The sequence below is a fragment of the Lynx rufus genome, unplaced genomic scaffold (genome assembly GCF_022079265.1).
Source record: "Lynx rufus isolate CCGP_SWC_20201006 ecotype Redwood Valley unplaced genomic scaffold, mLynRuf1.p SCAF_5, whole genome shotgun sequence".
In the NCBI taxonomy this organism is placed as follows: domain Eukaryota; kingdom Metazoa; phylum Chordata; class Mammalia; order Carnivora; family Felidae; genus Lynx; species Lynx rufus.
Window position 1 is genome coordinate 79,359,804 of NW_025814867.1, and position 20,332 is coordinate 79,380,135.

Sequence of the window (20,332 nt, forward strand, 5' to 3'; positions counted from 1 at the left end):
CCGTCTGCTAACTACAGCTCTCCTCCGCTCGTCCCTCAGCCCTATGTGGGAGTTGAAACAGGTGTTTCCAGTTGTCTTTCTGACTGGTGTTTGGAATTGGTAATTATTCAACTCTTGCTTCATGGGGACTTGGAGTGTTCTGGCAATGAGCTGGGAAGCTGAGGCCAGTGAGGCCAGTGGGCGAGCTGGGTGTTGGGTTGAATGTATGTGGTTGAGCAACACAGAACTAGAGTTGTTGTTATATTATCACCATGGTCACCATCATCATTTTGAACATGTATTCCTTGCCAGGCTTTGGGTTAGGTGCTTTATACCTGTTATCATACTTCATTTTGACAGCAACTTGTTAAGATGTCAATTTTAGCTTTCTGTTTTACAGCTGTGGAAACTGAGACACTATACAGTAAAGAACTTCCTCAAAGTCAACACTGTTAAGTGGCTGCATTAGGCTTCAAAGCCCAACACCTTTGTCACCCTCTTTCTGATAGGCCATATTAAATTGCAGAGATGGAAGGCTGCAGACTATCTAGCTGGCTCCCTTTCCCTGCATTTGATGTCCTCATTGGTGCATTGTTGTCCAGTCTTTCTTTAAAGAAAACTAAAAAAAAATAACTGAGCAAGCAACACAAAAATATAGTGCAAAATTAAAAAGTCACAAAAAAGAAGTGTAGTGAAACAATAAATTTTTCCATCAGGGTCTCAACTGTCTACTTTTTCTACCCAGAGGTCTACACTGTTACCAGTTCCTTGTATCTGCTTCTAGAAATAAACTGGGTAGAGGCAGACATTTTTATGTGTTTATATGCCTAGAGAATATTTACACAAAGGGGAGCACACTGCACACATTATTTTGTATCTTGCTTTTTTCATGCAATCCTATAGCTAGATGATCATTTCTGTATCAGTATCTTGTGTCTGGTTATCTTATAGTTTGAATTAGCACTTCTGTTGCTGTCAGTGACTGTTAACATCATTTTAAATAGGATATAGCCATTTGGTTTTTGTTTTTGTGAACTCCCCTTTGCCTCCTTTTCTATTGAATGATTGCTTATTTTTTTACAGGGAAAAAGTTGACCCTTAGTCCGTGATAGGAGTTGCAACACCTCACCATTTTGCATTTGTCTTTTTAGCTTGTATGCAAAAAAATAACAGAAAAAATTATATAGTCAGTTAAATCTTTTCGTTTTATAGTTTTGGGGCTTTGTGTAATACTTAGAAATGCCTTCTCCACTTTGGTTATTAAAAAAAATACCTTCTAATTTTCTTGTTCGTTCATTTGGTTCTTTTTTCTTTTTCACTCTGTCTCTCATCGCTGATTCACTGAAATTATATTTTGGTAAAAGATACGAGGTAGGGATCCACTCTGATATTTTCTAGATCCACCTGCCAAACACTATTTATTGGGTAGTCCGTTCTTTTTCCACACTGATTTGAAAAAGCACTTTTATTAAATATTAAATTTCTTAATGTTTAATTACTTATTACTTAGGAATTTGTATTATTTTTGGAACCTTCTGTTCCATTCATCTGTCCCTTTATGCACCATGTTTATACTTTCAATTATTGCACCTATATATGTTTTGTTATCTGATGGGGCTACTCCAATCTCATTAGTTCCTCTTTTTCTAAATTTCTGCGTCTTTTAGCACTTTATTTTCCCATGAACTTTAGAATGAACGTGTCCAATTCTGAGAGTAATGTCACATTGATATTTTTATGGGGATTGCACCAAACTTATTCATTTACATTATGCATTGTAAAGATGTTATTTCTTTTTTCTAGAACACAATGCCTTTCCATTTGTTGAAGTCTTGTTTTATATCACCAGGAGCATTTAAAATTTTCCTCATGCAGACTGTACATATTTCTTATCAGTTTATTTTACTAGGTACTTTTGGTTTTCTCTAGTTGATGGAATTATTATTTTATATTATAGCATCTGATTTTACTTGTGTTTATATAGCCTCTTGTTATCAGTATATGGATTTTTCTATCTAGCCACTTTACTGAATTCTTTCATTATTTGAATAAGTTTTTCAAATTTTATTTACTTTTTAAGTTTTATGTGTTTATTTATATTTAGAAAGAGATAGAGTCAGAGAGAGAGGGAGAGAGAGAATCCCAAAAAGGCCCCATGCTCTCAGAGCAGAACCCAACACAAGGCTCAATCTCATGAACTGTGAGATCATGACCTGAGCTGAAACCAAGAGTCAGACGCTCAACCGACTGAGCGACCCAGGCGCCCTTATTTGAATAAGTTTTAGATAAATTTCTTTGAGTTTCTGGTTCAGTAATCTTATATAATCTGGCAATAGCTATAATTTACCTTTTTCTTTCTATTTTTTATAAATCTTTTAGATTTTTCTAATTGTATCATCTGTTGCATCAAGAGGAGTAGATATTAAATAGCAGAGTTTGAGTGAATTTCCTTCTCTTTTTCCTGACTTTAATGAGAATGCTTATACTTATAATGTTTCCTATTAATTGTAATGTTGGTTTTGGTTTGAGAAATATCTTGTGTTAAAAAAAAATTCATCCCTATTCTGAGAGTGTTTTTTATTTTTAAAATAGAGACTAGTTGTTAAATGTTTAATGCTTTGGAAACGATGGAAATCATCATGCATTGTCTCCTTTTTTCTTTGCTGAGTAAATATCTTAGATTTTTATCTTTTGTTCTGTAATTTGGCGAAATATATAAATACATTTTTCAAACATGAAATCATGCTAGTGTTCCACTTAGTCATAGTTTGTGCATTATATTTTTAGTGTTATTGGAATCTAGAGGGTAATAATTTATTAACAAGTTTTGCATCAGTTTTCCTAAGTGAGATTATTTGAAAATTGTGTGAGTGCGTATATGTGTATATTTGCTATTGTCAGATTCTAGTATAGATGTTATGCTTAAATCCCATAAAATAATTCAAAGGCCTTTCTTTTTCTTTGTTTCCTTTTGAAATAGTTTTAACACCACTTATATGATCTAATCCTAAAATAGTGATAGAATTCCCCTGTGAAACTGCCTTGACTTGGTGCCTTTTTTGGAGGGGTGGAGGTTGTTGACTCTTTGACAGCCTTTTATCTCTCTGCTCCTATACTAATTGGACTCATTTTCTTTGGTGTTTTTTCTGTGGTTACTTATGTTAATTGTATTTTAGGAAAGTCACCGATTTCAGATAGATTTGCATGGAGTTAAATCATTTCATATAATTGTTTTCATTTCCTTTGTGTTTGTGCTTATTTCCATGTCGTTATTTACAGTTTTATGTTTTTTGTGCTTTATTTCTCTCTCCCCCGTTTTTGATTAGTTCAGCCAAGTTTTATTTATTATTTATTCACAAAACAGCTTTTGCACTTATTTGCTGGCCCTACTATTCTTTATTTTCTCTTTAAAGTTGTCAGTAATGGGTTTCTTCTGCTTTGCCCAAGTTTCTTTTGTTGTTTTTCCAATTGTCTGAGCTTGACTCTTAATTCACACACGAAAATACGTTTCTGCTTTTTTATTAATATGAATTAAAAAAATGTGAGATCCAATTAGAATAAGCCTCATGGGGACAGGGACTTTGTCTGTTGTTCACTTCAAGACTATCATAATGCCTATCATATTGCGGATGCTTAAGCGATATTTTTGTACGAATTAATATATCCCTGTGAAATAATCATGGGAGTTGTGGCGGGTTCCCTCCTGTTGCTCTGTTCCTTCTCCGCTATCTTTGGCCATTTTCTCTAGGTATCTGCTCATGTGGAGGAGGAAGAAATTACTGACATGCTTCACATTACTTTTTCAGAGTATGTCATTAACAGGTTTATTTTTAAAGTCTACCAATACAGTCAAGTACAACTGGGTGAAAAGATCTCTGTAAAGATTAGCCCAGGAGAAAACATATTTGAGGAGAATCAGAATGTTAGAGCTGGTGGGTTAACAGACAGCATGCCCATGCTTTTTGTGGGTTTGGCTCCTTTGTTGAAACTAAATCTTGCAGAGGCCTGAAGTAAAATGATAAAAACAGATGTGCTGCAGTTGTGGGGGAGGGTGCAGAACTAGGGGATGCCCAAAACCCTGCTGCTGGCTGCCTTCCCTCCTGATCTTATCCCATGTCTCATTTGAAAACCAATAGTTGAAAAACTCTCAATTTTCAGATGAGAACGAAAACAAAAATGCAAAGAAGGCAAATGATTCATTCAAAGTTACTCAGTGAATTAGAGCCATAACGTGGGACTACAACTCTGGCCTTCTGTTTCTGAATCTAGTGGTATTTCCAGGCGCACAGGAAGCTTCTGGTACCTTGCTCCACTCTGTGTTTTTGGGTGGACCTGGGATTTGATTCCCCCCCCCCGCCCCCCCGCCCCCCCGCCCCGCGGCAGGCCCAACAGTCCTTGCTAAGGCACAGACCGCATATTTGCTGATCCCCAAGGGGAAAGCTGTGATTCAGACTTTGAGGTCTAAGAATTGCAGACTTAGTTTCTAGTCTCCCGATGAAACTGCTAATCTGGGTTCCAATGGTGTTTTTGCTACACGGACACCTGCCCACACAACATGATTAGAAATTATAATGATGACGACGATGAGTCTTCCAGGACACCCACGTTCTTTGCAAGATATTTCTGCTAATCGTCTCTACCAGAATCCGTTAGGAGAACTTTTTTTAGTTTTTTTTTTTTTTTAACTCCCCTCTGTCTACGTCAAGTAAAAATACTAGTTTAATCCTGCTGAGGTTAATGATTTGTCCTCACCATTACTGAGGTGTCATTTTTTTTGTGCAGGGGATCCTGGAGCCTTGGGTGCATGGGGAGATGAAAAGCATCCTGGGCCCCAGATATGAGGAAATTTGGGTTTAGATTTCAGCAGTGCCCCCAATTTCCTGTGAACCCTTGGTAGAGATTACTTCCCCTCTTTGTCCTTTTGCTTCCCCTTCTGTTAAATGGGCATCCAGTTCTGCTGTGCCTAATTTACTACAGTTGTGGGAATCAAATTTGGTAATGGGTAAGGAAATGCTTCAATAACTTTACCCTCTAGACTGAAAGGGTTGTCACCGAAGATGGTTTGCAGTGTTGGTATCTTAGCTTCTTAAGGTGTTATTGAGTGCACCATGATCAAACGGTGTCAGGTGTGAGAGCTGCGAAGGTAGGTAAAGGACCACCATGATGCCTGACATGTTATTGTTTACGGGCTCTACCCTGAACCAGGGAGCAGTGCTGCCACAAGGGAATGGCACCTGGGGGAAAAGAGAGGATCCCAGGAACTGGGAGTCTCCATGGAGAAGTAAAAGTAAAAATTGGAAGTGGGAGAGTTGAAGGCTAGAGTCTGGTTGTGTGGCAGCAGAACAATGGTCTAGACGTGACAAGAGGCTTCAGAAAAATGCTGGCCCTGGCTTTGGACCCTGTGTATCTGCAGTGTTGGGGGCCAGGAGGACGCACATAGAGGGGCTGCAGGGAAACCTGCGTCCTCAGAAGGGAGTCAGGTCCAGGAAAGCCTACCAGATGCCCTCCAAGGAGGCTGGAGATAGTTCCAGAACCTCTCAGGGCCAGGAAGAGCCTTGGGTTCTTTGTCTCGCTCTGCCTTCTGTTACTTAGCATTGTACTTTGTTCACAGTAGTTGCTTTTTTTTTTTTTTTTTTTAATATTTTTGGCCTTGCTTTTTAATTTGAGGTCTGACTATCTGAAGGCATGTTTAAGAGGGGTTCTGATAGGAAGGAGCCGAGTTGGGTAATTCTGTTTCCCTTTCTGGTTCCCTGTTTCCTCATCCCAAAGATGTTGATCTTCGTGACTTGCTTTCTATAACACTCACTATCTTTGACGAAAGGCAAACATTTATCTAAAAGTAGGGTGAGAAAAATCACTCGGTGAATATGTTGATAGTTTTGTTATAGTGGTAAGGGTTCAGGAAGGAGTACAATGTTTCCAAAAGTCCTTTTCCTTGAGCAGGCAACTTCAGCTTGTAAACTGGGCTCAAATAACTTTAGCTTTTATTCTTGTCTGTCTATCTATCTATCTATCTATCTATCCGTCCATCTGTCCATCCATCCACCGACCCACTCACCCACATACCTATCTATGCAAGATGGTAGAATTTATTTTTTCTTAATCTTTGGTCTTTGATTGGTTTGCTGAATCAGGTGAACTGAGTTGAAGAAACACTGACCTTTGAAAGAAAACTTTGGGGAGAAGAAAAAGGTATCATGATTCTTTGAAAGAATTTTTCCCAGGCTAAGTTATATAGTTTCACTGACACTTGGGATGGGAGCTAAAAGGTCTGGACACTGAATCTCTGAAAACCCTCTGAATGTGTTGGCTATGCTTTTTTTTCTTTCTTAGCACAGATGGAGAAGACTTTTTCTTTTCCCAGTAAAATAGAGCCAATATAATATTTGAAACCTTCAACCATAATCTGGGAAGATGATTCTCTATCTATTGCTTGTCCAAACATAAAATAAAATTTTTCAAAAATTAGCAAAAATGTGAATTATTCAATTACAATTTCTTTCTTGGCAAAGTTGGCCTTTCTCATTCTATTTTTTTATTTATAATTAAAAAATCTTTAATTCAGCTAATTCCTAGCTTCCAGTGAACCTTTTAACTAATCAAATGCATTTGAAATACTTTTTAATTTATTGCAAGAACAATCAAAAGCGAGAAGTCATTTCATGTAATGTCCTTTCTTGTTGTTCAGTGTCGTCAGCTCTTTTCCTGACAGAGTTTTGGTTTGGCTGGAAGCAGCCTGAGGGGATTCATCCCCAGTAATCTTTACTGTGTTGCTGTTGGTGAGTTACAAAAATAGTAACTAGTAATAGTAACTGGTAACACAGTCTGTGGATAGCTTTCACCCATCTTCCTCTAATAGTAGTATCTTACATAACCAAAGACATCTACCAAAGCTAAGAGATTATCATTGGCACAACACGATTAATTAAACTACAAAATGCCATTTACCAGTCAGATAAAATCACCCCTCCTCCTGTCGTGGAGGAAGAAGTATGGAGAGTGATGGAGGGAGAGCTCTTTATCATTTGACAAAGGAACAGAATCTTCCATATCCACAGACCAAAAGGTATGAAAAGGTGAAGAAGGGATCCTCACCTCTCTGTTTTGGTAGCTTTACCTCTTAAGGCATTGCACTTTTACTGTATTTTTGCATACCCTATTTATTCTCAGATGATGTGCAGGGAAGCTGGGAAGGGAAATATTTATGGTTAGAGTGGGAAAATGGACCTTGATTCAAACTGCAAAAGTTTGAGGGTAGACTCTCAGGTCCTTGTATGTGATGATATCAGCATGCCAGTGGGTAGCGTGGCTAAGTTGCCGTTTTGTTGGTAGCGATCCTTGGTCTTGTTTGGTTCTCTTCATCCTCACATACAGGGTGGAGCCAGTGTCCTGGAATTTCTTGATCGTGAGATTTAAGATTGAGAAGAATAATTGGCAATATTAGATGGGTTGGGTCGAGTCTGTGTCTCCTGGTGCCTGTCGTAAAACTTGTCTCTCTGTCCCCACCAAACGTTTTGCTTTGTTCACTTACTGGGAGATGAAGGTTGAGGAAAGGCTGGGGATGTGTTGTCCAGTGTGATAGCTGGTAGCCACATGTGACCACCAAGCACTTGAAATGTGGCTATACAAATACAATTATTTTGTACATTTTGTATAGATTTGTATACTTTGTGCATATTTGTCAAATAAATCTTTTTCTACTTATTTTATTTTATCTTCTGTTCTTTTTAAATGTAGCTACTAGGAGCCTTTAGAATTGCACGTGTCACGTTATATTTCAATTGCTCCGTGGTTTGAGCCTGGGAAGAATATGGAACGCAGTAAATTGACCTTGTGTTCTTCCCTGAGTTCTAATAATGTTGGCATTAAAGGGAAAAGCTTCAGCAGTCATCATTTTCATTAAAAAAATCTGATTCAGAAGAATTGGCTCATTTTACATTATTGCTTGGACTGGAGAAGAATCTGACATTTTGGTATTTTCATAATTGAGAACATAACTTGCTGACTTAAAAAAAAAAAAAATCACAACATTTTGTGCTTGGCCTTAGGTACCAGACTCTGAGCTCTTTGAAAATAGGGATGGTGTCCTTTTCTCTTGCTGCCATCTCCTTCCCCAAAACCACACATTAACTAGCACATAGAAGGTGGTTAACTGGCATTTGTTGAGAAACAAAATAACTTTTTAAAAAGAGAAAACATTATGAAGCTACCCTGTATTTATGGTTGGAAGAGAGAAATATGTACCTTTATAAGGCAACCCTTCTTCCCAAGTCAGCCACCAAAATTAAAGAACACTGATCTGAGTGTTTATTTACTTCTTGATTTGATTACCATTCTCATCAGGTGTCCCTGTCAGCTCTGCTTATGATAAAGAATCTTTTCAAAATGCTTAACCTCACCACCCCTCTGGGTAAGGGGAGACAGAAAATGATGCTGCTTACACACATTAATCCGCACCTTGTTCTGACAGTATATCTTAAGCCCTAAAGACTGGATTATTCTTATTTTCCCTTGTTTGATCCTTTCTAACATCTACCTATACCGTGGAAGATGTGGGAATAATAATGAGAGATGAGTTTAAGCTCGGACTATATTAACTTTTCATTTTTTAAAAAAAATTTTCTTCCATTTTATAATGAGCCAGAGCCTGTGTGAACCTATGACTTACCGGCCCTCAGTCTTCCATTATGTCTTGTCCCCCAATTCTTTCTTCTTTTGTGCAAGCCCTGGGGCTGGGTGAGGGGACAGGCTTTGTTAGATGTCCTTTGGCCACAATCCTGTGCTGGGAAATTCAGGAGCTTCCATGATTCCATGTTAGGCATGGTGCAGATCCTAACTGATCCCTGAATCCAGCTTTAGTCAAAAACATGTTGCCTTGGTTAGAGGCAAGCCTTAAAGAATCTATGATGGCTTTGTTGCTTAGTATTCCTAGAAAAGACCTCTTAAAAGAGCCCTTTTGGGATATTGTGCATATTTGTCAAATAAATCTTTTTCTAATTTTATTTTATCTTCTATTCTTTTTAAAGAATACAGCCTTCTTTCTTTTTTTTTAATTTTTTAATGTTTTTTTTTTTAATTTTGAGAGAGAGAGAGAGAGAGAGAGAGAGAGAGAGAGAGAGAGAATGTGAGCAGGGGAGGGCCAGAGAGAGAGGGAGACACAGAATCTGAAGCAGGCTCCAGGCTCTGAGCTGTCAGCACAAAGCCTGATGTGGGGCTTGAACTCAGACTGTGAGATCATGACCTGAGCTGAAGTCAGACGCTTAACCAACTAAGCCACCCAGGCGCCCCAATATACAGCCTTATTTCTAAGAAATATTTTAATTTCTTTTAATGTTTATTTATTTTTGAAACAGAGGGAGACAGAGCGCGAGTGGGGGAGGGGCAGAGAGAGAGGGAGACGCAGAATCTGAAACAGGCTCCAGGCTCTGAGCTGTCAGCACAGAGTCCAACATGGGGCTCGAACACCCAGATGGTGAGATCATTACCTGAGCCGAAGTCAGACGCTTAACTGACTGAGCCACCCCAGGCGCCCCTCTAAGAAATATTTAAAGCTTTGATTCTTTTGTCGAACAGCATGGAAGCATGGGTTCTCTTGGAAGTGTGTGCGAGGCAGCTGGTATGGGTGGAAGAAAGGATTGGCCTTAGAGTCAGAAGACCTGTGTTTACTTTCTGGTTCTTCTGTTTCCTAGTTGTTGGATTCTAGACAAATAACATATCATTTCTGAGCATTAATTTCTTCATCTGTCCAAATTGGACAGTATCTGCTTACACAGGGTTGTCATACTTTAATATAAGAGGAGTACCTGTTTTAGGGACCAAAAGTTCAGCTTTGTAAACACTAAATGAGTTGTTTTTTTCACCTACACCTTGTGATTTTGTTGGTGATAGACCAATAGCCATCTTCTGTCTTCTTTTTGGAGGTGGGGAGGAGGGCATTGGGTAACTGTGTGGTAAATTCCACTTTTATTCTAGCTTTGAGAAAAAGAGCAGGGAGAATGTGGTAAGCAATTGCTTCTAAAAAGCTCGGACTAAAAGCACTTGATGGATTTGTGCTGGCTTCCCGGTAGACTCATCTCTGCACTGCCCGCATAGCACAATTAATAGTTATTACTCAAGAAGGAACAAATAAAAAAAAAGCGAGAGCAGGCATAAAAACATCCTTTCATCTTCCTGACGATGGTCCCCTTTGTCAGGTCTGTGGAGCCATACCTGTGAATCATCCTGGGAAAGCACAGTGTGGGTGATTAGAAGGAAGATCTTGTGGCTCATTTCTTACCCACTTCCTGGGCTGGGGAAATGTCTCAGCTCGTCTTTCTTATCTACTGATGTCTTGTCAATATCCACTACCGTTCACCATGCATCTTCACAAACAAGGGCCTCTTTCTCACTCCAAACCATCACCGTGTAGGGAGGCAGTTACTCTCTGTGCAGACAAAGTTGTAAAGAAAAAGCAGAATAAAGCTGAGAAGGCAAGAATGGGGACACGGAAGACGCTCTGGAGTAGGGGTACAGAACAGTGAGTTGCAGCGGGAGCATAAAAATACTCAAGCCACGTTTGTGTTCTGAGGCTATGAAATGAGTCACGGTTCTGCTACAGACCAGCCACTCGACTTTGTGTATTTTATTCTTATGATTCTAGAGTCCATGAATCAACTTTTGCCACTTGCAGTCTTGAGACTTAGTCCGAGCTTAAGGGAACCCTGACATTGAGGACGGATGCTTCCAGTGGGCATGTGATTCTCCCCTAGGTTCAACTTCATAGGCACCATGGGGGTGAAGGAAACGGATCTTACAGTCTGTTCTTGTGTTTGAACCCGGCTGAAGCAGGAGTGACTCTGGGCGAGCTACATAATGTGTCTGGATGTCACGTTTGACATCTGTGAGGGAGGAATAGGGTTGTTGTCAGAACTGGAGATCGTGCGTGCTATAATGTGCCTGGCACAGAAGGAGCTCTCAGTTAAGGATGGGGATTGTTGTTGTTATTGTTCTTATTATTATCTGTCGCCACAATCATTTCCTTGGCCCTGTCTTACAGGGATAGACTTGTGGCCACAGGAAGTATTCATTGTGATAGCGGTTTCACTAGACAGATGGAAACGCTGCACAGTGAACAGTACAATGAAAGAAAGCTCCACATCAATTCCACCATCTTCTTTTTCATTTTCCATGCATTATCTCTTGCCAAGTCTTGGATTGTAGCTTTTCTGCTACTTCTCTTGGGATTTTTCCCTTCTTCCCTATTCCACCTGTTATTATTACCCTGAGCCAAGCTCTCATTGCCTCCTGCTATCCTGGTGTTCCCGTCTCCAGGCTCCCTTAGAACCCTGGTTCTAGAGTGTGGTTCCTGGGCCTGCGGCACCACCACCAGGCCTTGAGGCTTGTTGGAAATATTGCATCGCAAGCCCCCTCCCCCGCCCTCCAGACCTGCTGAATCACAGGACACATATGCTGTCATGCTGTAGGGCCTTCATCCAACTCATCTGCTCAAAGTACCTGCCTAGCCAACGTGTGTGTGTTCTGCCCCTGGAATATTTCCTGTTTCTGATTGCTCTTCGCGCCTCTCTTGCAAGTGGTGGTCGAGAGGGTAAGCATGGGGCTGCAGAAAAGCACTGGGGTAGGAGAATAGTGACTCAAGCCAAGTCACCACCCATTATTTGGACTATGACAATAGACTCTCTGAAATGGTCATGATACTTTTATGATTTCCCTTTGTTGCCCTTCTCCCTACCATGTGAAGAGATCTTATGAAATTGTTAATTGGATCATATCTCACCCCCTGCCACAGAGTGACTTCCATGGTATCTAGAAACATTCAGAAGACCTTTTAGTGGCCTGCAAGGCAATGTGAGTTGGGCTTCCCTTATCTGTCACTCCATCATCACTTTACTCAGTAAGCTAAAGACACACTGACCTCCCTTCTATCTCGTGTATGAACCAAGTTTGTTCTCACTTGACCTTCTTCTGATTCTGCATATGGCTGACTTGGAGTCTTCATTCTAGGCTCAGTACAGATGTCATCTCCCTGAAGAGATCTTCCTTAACCTACAGCTAAAGTAGCATACCTGTCCCCTCCCCATTGCTGTTTCCTATTATCTTGTTTTAAGTTCTCTACAACACTTATGGTTCTCTGAAAGTGTGGTCACTATGCCTGTGTTTACCTTTTGTATATTGCAAACTCTTTTGGTGAGAATATCTTTGGTATAATAATGAGGAGGGTGATTTGCTGAGTGCTTACTATATGCTAGGCTCTGTATGTAGTGCACTCTAATGGATCAGTTCATTTGGACTATTTCTTTCTCTTTCATGGATTATTTGTATCTTTGTCTTCCTCCTTTCTTAGGGTGTCAGCTCCCCAAATGGGGGAACGGTATCTATTTGTTGCCATTCTGTTCCCAGCCTGTAGAAGATTGACCCGCACAGGATAGGAGTGGTGCTCCGGAAATGGTTATTTGGGATATATGTGGACCCCAGAAGATTGTCAATGGGGAACAAGTCCACATGGAAGGAAAGAGAAAGAGTATCTCATCCCCCATTCCAGGAGAAAATAGCCTTACGTTCATTTTTATCTTTAGATTAAGAGAGGGAGCAGGCTTTGAAATTTGTGTTGGGATTTGCTATCGCGGCCTGGGGTACAGACGCAGATGCTGACAATCTGGTAGTGGGGTTCTTGAGTGGTACCTTAATAAGAACAAGTCCTTGCGAAAGCCTTAAGTTTGGTGCGTAGCGTGGTTGGAAATACAGGGCCTAATGACTTTTACGTTCTTTGCGCGCACGCTGTCGATGTGCGTATGTGAGCCTTTTATTATTATGGACTCAGCCGGCAGTAACCATGGTGAGTAGACCCTATCACACAGCATTTTTCTGAGTCAGTTTAAAATGCTGACAATTAAATATACCGTACTCTTTTAAGCGATCCATCAGTCTCCCTTGTTGTCATGGTGACCGGAGTATATTTAGAAATGTGACAAGTACACTGAGTTCAATTGCACTTTTGCCAAAACATAGTTTTGCAGCTAAAATTGAATTTCCTGATTGAAGATCCAAGTGCTGTTAAGGGGGCATAATCGTTTCTATACATTATTCTGGAAGCATAACTTACATCATTCTATTAAATCAGCAGTTAAAAGTCTTATCAGGCTAGTAAGATACTGACACTTGAGTGGTTGTATGTAGAGTTGATGGAAGAAAGTAAAATAAAGGTGGCATCCTGTTTTATTTTTCTTTAAAAATGAAATTGAGCCTCACCAGTGTTTAATGATTAATTCCTTTATATCTTTTTAAAGAAATTGTAGGTAAGCGTGCATGTGTCTGTTCCTTCAGATTATATTTTTAATTGAAATCGCTTTATTAAGTACCTCCTCTCTCCTACATGCAATCTTTTCTTAGCAGCATGAGGGCATCTCTTTTTCTTTTGGTTTGACCTCAGATTAACAAGCATCCTTATTTTTCCCCAGCGTTTTTCCTGCTGGGTTTTACATGGGGTAAAGAGATGAAATGAATATGACTTTTTGTGGAAACAAAGGAAAAGTAAAAATCTCATCTCTTGTCTGATCAGGGACTAAGTTTGGATTCTCACTTCCTGTCTTTTGACCTTTCACTGTAGTGCTGAGAACGACATAGGGGTTGAACTGCTTGCTCTCTTGACCGTAGAAAGTTTGGAAAACGGTGCAGTGCCTGGTCTTTATTATAACCCTGTTTCCATTCCTGGCCACAGATTTTTTTTTTTTCTTTTTTACTTTTGGGATGAGAAACAAGGACTCCTGGATACTTTTGCCTCTGAGATTTCATGGAGCTGAATGTATCAGCAAGTGAGATAGATTTTGAGTCCCTGTATGGTTAAATTGTTTTTATTTCTTTCATGTACATGGCAAACAATGGTAAGAGACATGTCAGTTGTACACTTGATCTTAGCCAAAAGGCCGAGAAGTGATGGGAGACATGTTAGTTGTAATAACAATGGGTAAGATTTCTTGAATTTTTACTGTATGCTAGACATTGAGTATAGTAAGGTTTTTAACAGATCATTTCAGTGGAACTACACAATAATCTTCAGATGTAGGTCTATTGCCATTCTTATTTCACATAAACAAAACAAAACAAAACAAAACAAAACAAAACAGGTGTAGGGGCACCTGGGTGGCTCAGCTGGTTAAATGTCCGACTTCAGCTCAGGTCATGATCTCATGGCTGGTGAGTTCGAGCCCCGTGTCGGGCTCTGTGCCGACAGCTCAGAGCCTGGAGCCTGTTTCAGATTCTGTGTCTCCCTCTCTCTCTGCTCCTCTCCCACTCATGCTCTCTCTTTCTCTCTCTCTCTCTCTCTCTCTCTCTCTCTCTCAAAAATAAATAAACATTAAAAAAAAAACAGGTTTAGAGAGATTCTGTATTTTGACCAAGAGCATACCGAGGGGCACCTGGGGGCTCAGTCGGTTGAGCCGACTTTTGATTTCAGCTTAGGTCGTGATCATAGGGTCTATGGGATCGAGCCACGTGTCGTGCTCTGTGCTGATTGTGGATCCTGCTTAAGATCCTCTCTCACTCTCCCTCTTACCCCTCCCCTGCTTGTGCTCTTTCTCTCCCAAAATGAATAAAAAAAAAAAAAAAGAGTATACGTACTTCAAATAGTAGTAGAGTCTGGATTTTGATCTAAGGGCTCTATTAACCAGTGCCTGCCCCATGGAAAGCTCACAATCAGTATTTGTTACTAACAAATGGCCTACTCCATGGTGAAGTCGTACAGATGTTTCATGTGTCCAAATGTTCACTGAAGTGGCCTCTACATAAAGGTAAACAGATAGCAGGGTCTGAAAGTAGAGCTGAGCCACTCTTTGTCTTCCCTAATGGTTTAGAACCAAAGAAGATGGGTACTGGGCAGGAAGGTAGCATACATAAGTCCCATCTAAGTGCAGCGGTTTGGTCTCAGGACCTCTCTACACTCCTCAGCATGAGTTTTTGCTTATGTAAGTGATAATAAGGATATTCTATCTTAGAAATTAAAGCCGGGGCCTCTGGGTGGCTCAGTCGGTTGAGCCTCTGACTCTTGATTTCAGCTCAGGTCATGATCTCACTGTTGTGGGATTTTGCCCTACATCAGACTCCACACTGAGCTTAGGATTCTCTCTCTTTCCCTCTGCCCCTCTTCCCTGCTCATGTGCTCTCTCTCTCTCTTTTTCTCCAAAGAAAGAAAGAAACATCCTAAAAAAGAAATTAAAACAGAAATACAAAAAAGATTTTAAAGAAAGCTGTATGAAAATAAGTACATTTTCCAAAAGACACACAAAAAAAGTAGTGAGAAAAATGGCAATTTGTCACAAATACATGCTTTGAGTAAAGTTTAGGAAGAAAATCCAGAAATTATTTGTAAAAAGGATTGGAAAAGGAAGTTAAAAAGGACATAATTGTGGATTTTCTTTTTTTTTTATACTACACTAAAACTTGACAAGTGGTGGTTTCCTAATGTGAAACCTGAAATCGTATCAATAAATTTCTTTATACTCTGTTATATTAAAATTCATTGGTCTTCTACTCAGTTTGAATCGCTCCACACCTCTGTGTAACACCATAGATTGCTCAGTTGGAAAATACGGGTTCACTGAGTTACGCATATCTTTCAAATATCGATAAGTTTCATTCTGTAACAACAACAAAAAAAATCCCATTCGTTAATATCGCCACTGCTTTCATCAAAAACATTTTAATTATTAGGAATATGTCAAGTATACAATAGCAGATGCAGGGTTTTTGAAGTTCTAATTTTCACTTGAAAACTGATTTTTATCACTGGCAACAGATACCTTTAATTGTTTTCCTTGAAATGATAGGCTCTCTTGGTTTGTCATCACCAAGTCTGAATGACCACAATTTGTCAGTCATTCTTTCAAATAAAAATGATGTTGGGGCACCTGGGTGGCTCAGTCGGCTGAGCGTCCGACTTCGGCTCAGGTCATGATCTCGCAGGTCGTGAGTTCGAACCCCGCATCAGGATCTGTGCTGATGGCTCAGAGCCTGTAGCCTGCTTCGGATTCTGTGTCCCCCTCTCTCCTTGCCCCTTCCCCACTCATGCTCTGTCTCTCTCTGTCTCTCAAAAATGAATAAACGTTAAAAAAAAAAAATGATGTTCTCTGCAACGAGCTGTTAGCTCAGCCCTCGATTCCAGCAGTCACACAAGTGCCTTTCTTGGAGACAACCATTGTGGTTTGGGATTGAGCAGAAGATGTTCTTGCCTCCTTTCTATTTTGTCACATGGAATATTAAAAAGATATGTGTTCAAGGATTGAGTTTAATAAAATTAACTTTTAATGCATGGAGGACAGTTTTGAATGAAACGAGCCGCGTGTTCCCTTGACTGTGGGTACCTGGTGGTGAAAAGTGAAGCAGCTGTCGGGACATTTTGGTGCCACTGCTTGATTCCTGTGAAGACTCTGGCCATGTCCCCCCACCCCGCCCCACTCTTGATTGCTTTCGCACCATTGACGCAGATGTCAACACTGTGAAAAAGATGCATCATGTGCATTGAGAGCCACTGATCTAATCCTGTCTTTTGGCTTTTTTAGGCGAGCGGAGCTGAAAGCGACCTACCCGGGACCGCTGCGCTGGTTAGTGGCTGAGCTGGGGCAAGAATCCAGGTGTTAGTGTGTTCCTCTTTTTCTTTTGAGTTCCTGTACCAGTCTCCGGGATCTCAAGGTAGATGTTTCTGAATTTCTTTTGTGAATATGCGATGTCAAAGGTATATCACTATTGTATTTATTTGGGAAGATTTCCATATATTTTTTCGGTGTGTTTATTAAACCTTTTGCATATTTTCCACACTCTGTGCTCACCACTGCACCGCTGCTCGCTCTCCTGCTTTTCAATAGTGACCACTGCTGCCTTTTTAAACAGAACAGGTTTTGTCTTTGGCAAGACCTGAGAGAAGTTGAAGGAGCAGTTGAGTGCTTGTCCATTTTCTGGTTTAGAATCCCAGCTTTGTGGGGGAAAAAAAGACTCCGGGAGTTTGGGCTGAAGCGGCCACTTCCTTCTTTACCTGGATTAGCTGGCAGTCACAGCAAAGGAAACTGCCTACATACCCATGATCCTCACTGTCACAGAGAAGTCATCTTACGGGACCACCCCCTGCCTCCCCACTTTTCTGTTAAAATTCTCTCCCTTATTTTTTTTTTTTTCCTTCCTGTGGGAGGGAGGTCGTCCAATACAAATTGCCCTTTACCTTTGCTTTTGCTTGTGTTAATATTTTATGCGATCTGTTTTCTTCAATAAAAACTGCTCAGCCTGAAATTGTAATGACGGTTGCCGAGACAGGCCATTGAACCGGACCCAGACATCATGTTTTCTCTTCAATAACTCTCTCCTGTCTCGAGTAGCTTTTGGGGGGTCGGGTTTAGACAGGTTGCAGTGTTTGAAAGTGAATGAATCTGGCAGACTGTGAAAGTAGGCTTGCACACTCTCAAATGGATTGTTCTCTCATTTTCGAATATGTTGAATGTTCTTTTGAACGATCTCATTTTTTTCTTTCCTATTCCTCACCCAACATTTCATTGCTCTCTCCCACCGGTGAGCTTTTGGTTTTTTTTAACTTTGTTTTCTAACATTCTTCTGCTTCTTCCTCCATGTGTGTTTTGATTACCCAAAAGTGAGATCTGATTTGACCTTTGCTTACTTCTGTGAATCAGCTCTTCCCTAAACTTAAGCCTTCGATGACTTCTTTTCTTTCCGTAAAACTTAGTTTCCTGTGAACCGTTTAGCTTTTCCTCTTTCTTTCTGAGACTTCTGGTTATGGCTTTGTCTAGCCATTTATGAGGCTCCCAAACTGCCTCCCAGTAGATCTTTTTTAACTTTTCGAAATGTGTTTTCTGCCTTGTCTGAACTTCTTGAGCGTGGGGACTGTCTCGTGCTTGGCATATCCTTGCTGCCCCATGGATGTGCTGTATGGATGCTATTTTTACCCGGGGTCTCTTCTTCAAAGGCCATTCTTCAAATTTGTATCTGGAGCTTGGAGCTGTTGTTTGTCTCTCAGCATTGGGCAGCTAAATCTCTGAAACACAGAGCTGCAGTGGCCCATCTTCTAATGCTGACTCCCTCCCACTGCCAGGATGTTACGCATGCCTTCCCTGACAGATGGCCATTGAGCCTCTACTTGGGCACTTCCAATTCTTTGTGAAGCAGTTTGTTCTACTGCTGGGCAGCTTCATGTTTTTTATTATTTTATTTTATTTTATTTTATTTTATTTATTTTATTTTATTTTATTTTATTATTTTATTTTATTTTTATTTTTTAAATTTTTATTTATTTTTATTTATTTTTATTTTTATACTATGAAATTTATTGTCAAATTGGTTTCCATACAACACCCAGTGCTCATCCCAACAGGTGCCCTCCTCAATGCCCATCACTTTAAAGTTCTCCTCTCCATTGCTCAGGAACTGGAGTTTTCACTGTTTCAGCCCTAAGAGTTCTAGCATTGCATATTTTGCACAAGTGTAACGTGCATGAGCCGTCAGTCCCCAGGTTCTCGAGGGTAGCTATAATCCCTCCATCCCCTTCCTTTCTTGCTACCTCTATCTTAGGATTTAAACAGGTTTGGATGCTTATAGTCTTTATCCCGTCCCTGTGTTCACATCACTTTCTAGATTTCTGCCATGCCATTCACCTCTGAAGTTCTCTTTTAGGTGCGTTTCTTTGTTACATACTGGAAACAGAATGAGTGTGTGGGTCTGAGAGATAGGATCTCCATAGGGGATATAGTCAATGGTGTTGTAATAGCATTGCATGGCAAAAAGTGGTAGCTACGTGTTAGCATGATTTATAGAGTTGTCTAGTCACTATGTTGTGACTTTGGGACTAATGAAACACTGTGTATCAACTGTACTTCAATAATTAAAGAAAAATAGCTAGGATATAAATTCTAGTACCATAACTTACTAGGTGGGTGAACTCAATCAGATTAGTTAATTGTTCTGAGCTTTGGTTTATTCAGAGGCAAAATGGATATAGTAATGACTTCTGAGAATAGTTTTAAGGAGTAAAGTATGCAAAATGTTTAGCTCAGTTACAGAAACACAGTGTGTTTAATAAATACTACTTTTACCTTGATTAACTCTTTTTGTCTTTGATCTTTCCAATGGTTAAAAAAAAAAATTTATCCCAGTATAGTTAACCTACAGTGTTAGTTTCATGTGTACAATACAGTGATTCAGCAATTCTATACATTACTCAGTGCTCATCATGATAAGTGTGCTCTTAATTCCGTTCACCTGTTTTACTCATCCCCCAAAGCACTTCCCTCTGGTAACCCTGTATTCGTTCTGTGTAGTTAAGAGTCCGTTTCTTGTTCCTGGTGTGTCTCTTTTTTTCTTTGTTCATTTGTTTTATTTCTTCCATTTCACAGATGAGTGAGATGATATGGTATTTGTCTTTCTCTGAATCGCTTACTTCACTCAGCATTATCCTCTCTAGATCCATGCATGTTGTTGCAGATGGCAAGATTTTGTTCTTTTTTGTGACCAAACAATATGCTCTTGGGTGTATATATGTATGTGTGTATGTACCACCTCGTCTTTATCCATTCATATATCTATAGACACTTGGGCTACTTTCATAATTTGGCTATTGTAAATAATGCTGCAATAACCATAGGGGTGCATATATCTTTTCAAATTAGTGCTTTTGTATTCTTTGGGTAAATAACCAGTAATGGAGTTATTGGATCATATGATAATTCTATTTTTAATTTTTTGAGGAACCTTTTTACTGTTTTCCACAGTGGCTGCACCAGTGTGCTTTCCCACCAACAGTGCAAAAGGGTTCCTTTTTCTCCACATCCTCACCAACACTTGTTTCTTGTGTTTTTGATTTCAGCCATTCTGACTCGTGTGACATGCTATCTCATTGCAGTCTTGATTTGCATTTCCCTGACATTGAGTGATGTGGAGCATCTTTTCATGTGTCTGTTGGCCATCTGTGTGTCTTCTTTGGAGAAATGGTTGTTCATGTTTCCTGCCCATTTTTTAATTGGATTGTTTGGGTTTATTTGGTGTTGATACAAGTTCTTCGTATATTTTAGATTCTAACCCTGTATTGGATATGCCATTTGCAAATATCTTCTCCCAGTCAGTAGGCTGTCTTTGAGTTTTGTTGATTGTTTCCAGTGATTTCTTTTTCTTTTTTATATACATGACATGATTTTTAGAATTCATTATTTTAAGAATTTCTCCCTCTCTCTCTATGTATCTTTCTCCAGTCCTTTCTTTTTAGATTTTATTCATACCTACAATCCTAAAAACAAACAAACAAAAAAAACAACCTATTTCTTCTTGATTCATGTCCCCTTTTATTTTGCAAGTTTGTCTAGAACTTAAC

General features: G+C 39.8%; 1 protein-coding gene across 1 annotated transcript in view; it reads left to right on the plus strand.

The window, feature by feature from the left end:
• Nucleotides 1–20,332, plus strand: part of LPP (LIM domain containing preferred translocation partner in lipoma) — a 677,526-nt gene that overhangs the window by 149,458 nt on the left and 507,736 nt on the right. The window contains exon 3 of the mRNA XM_047099816.1: nt 16,530–16,659. The gene's annotated coding sequence lies outside the window, so the exon portion shown is untranslated. The remainder of the gene's footprint in view (nt 1–16,529; nt 16,660–20,332) is intronic.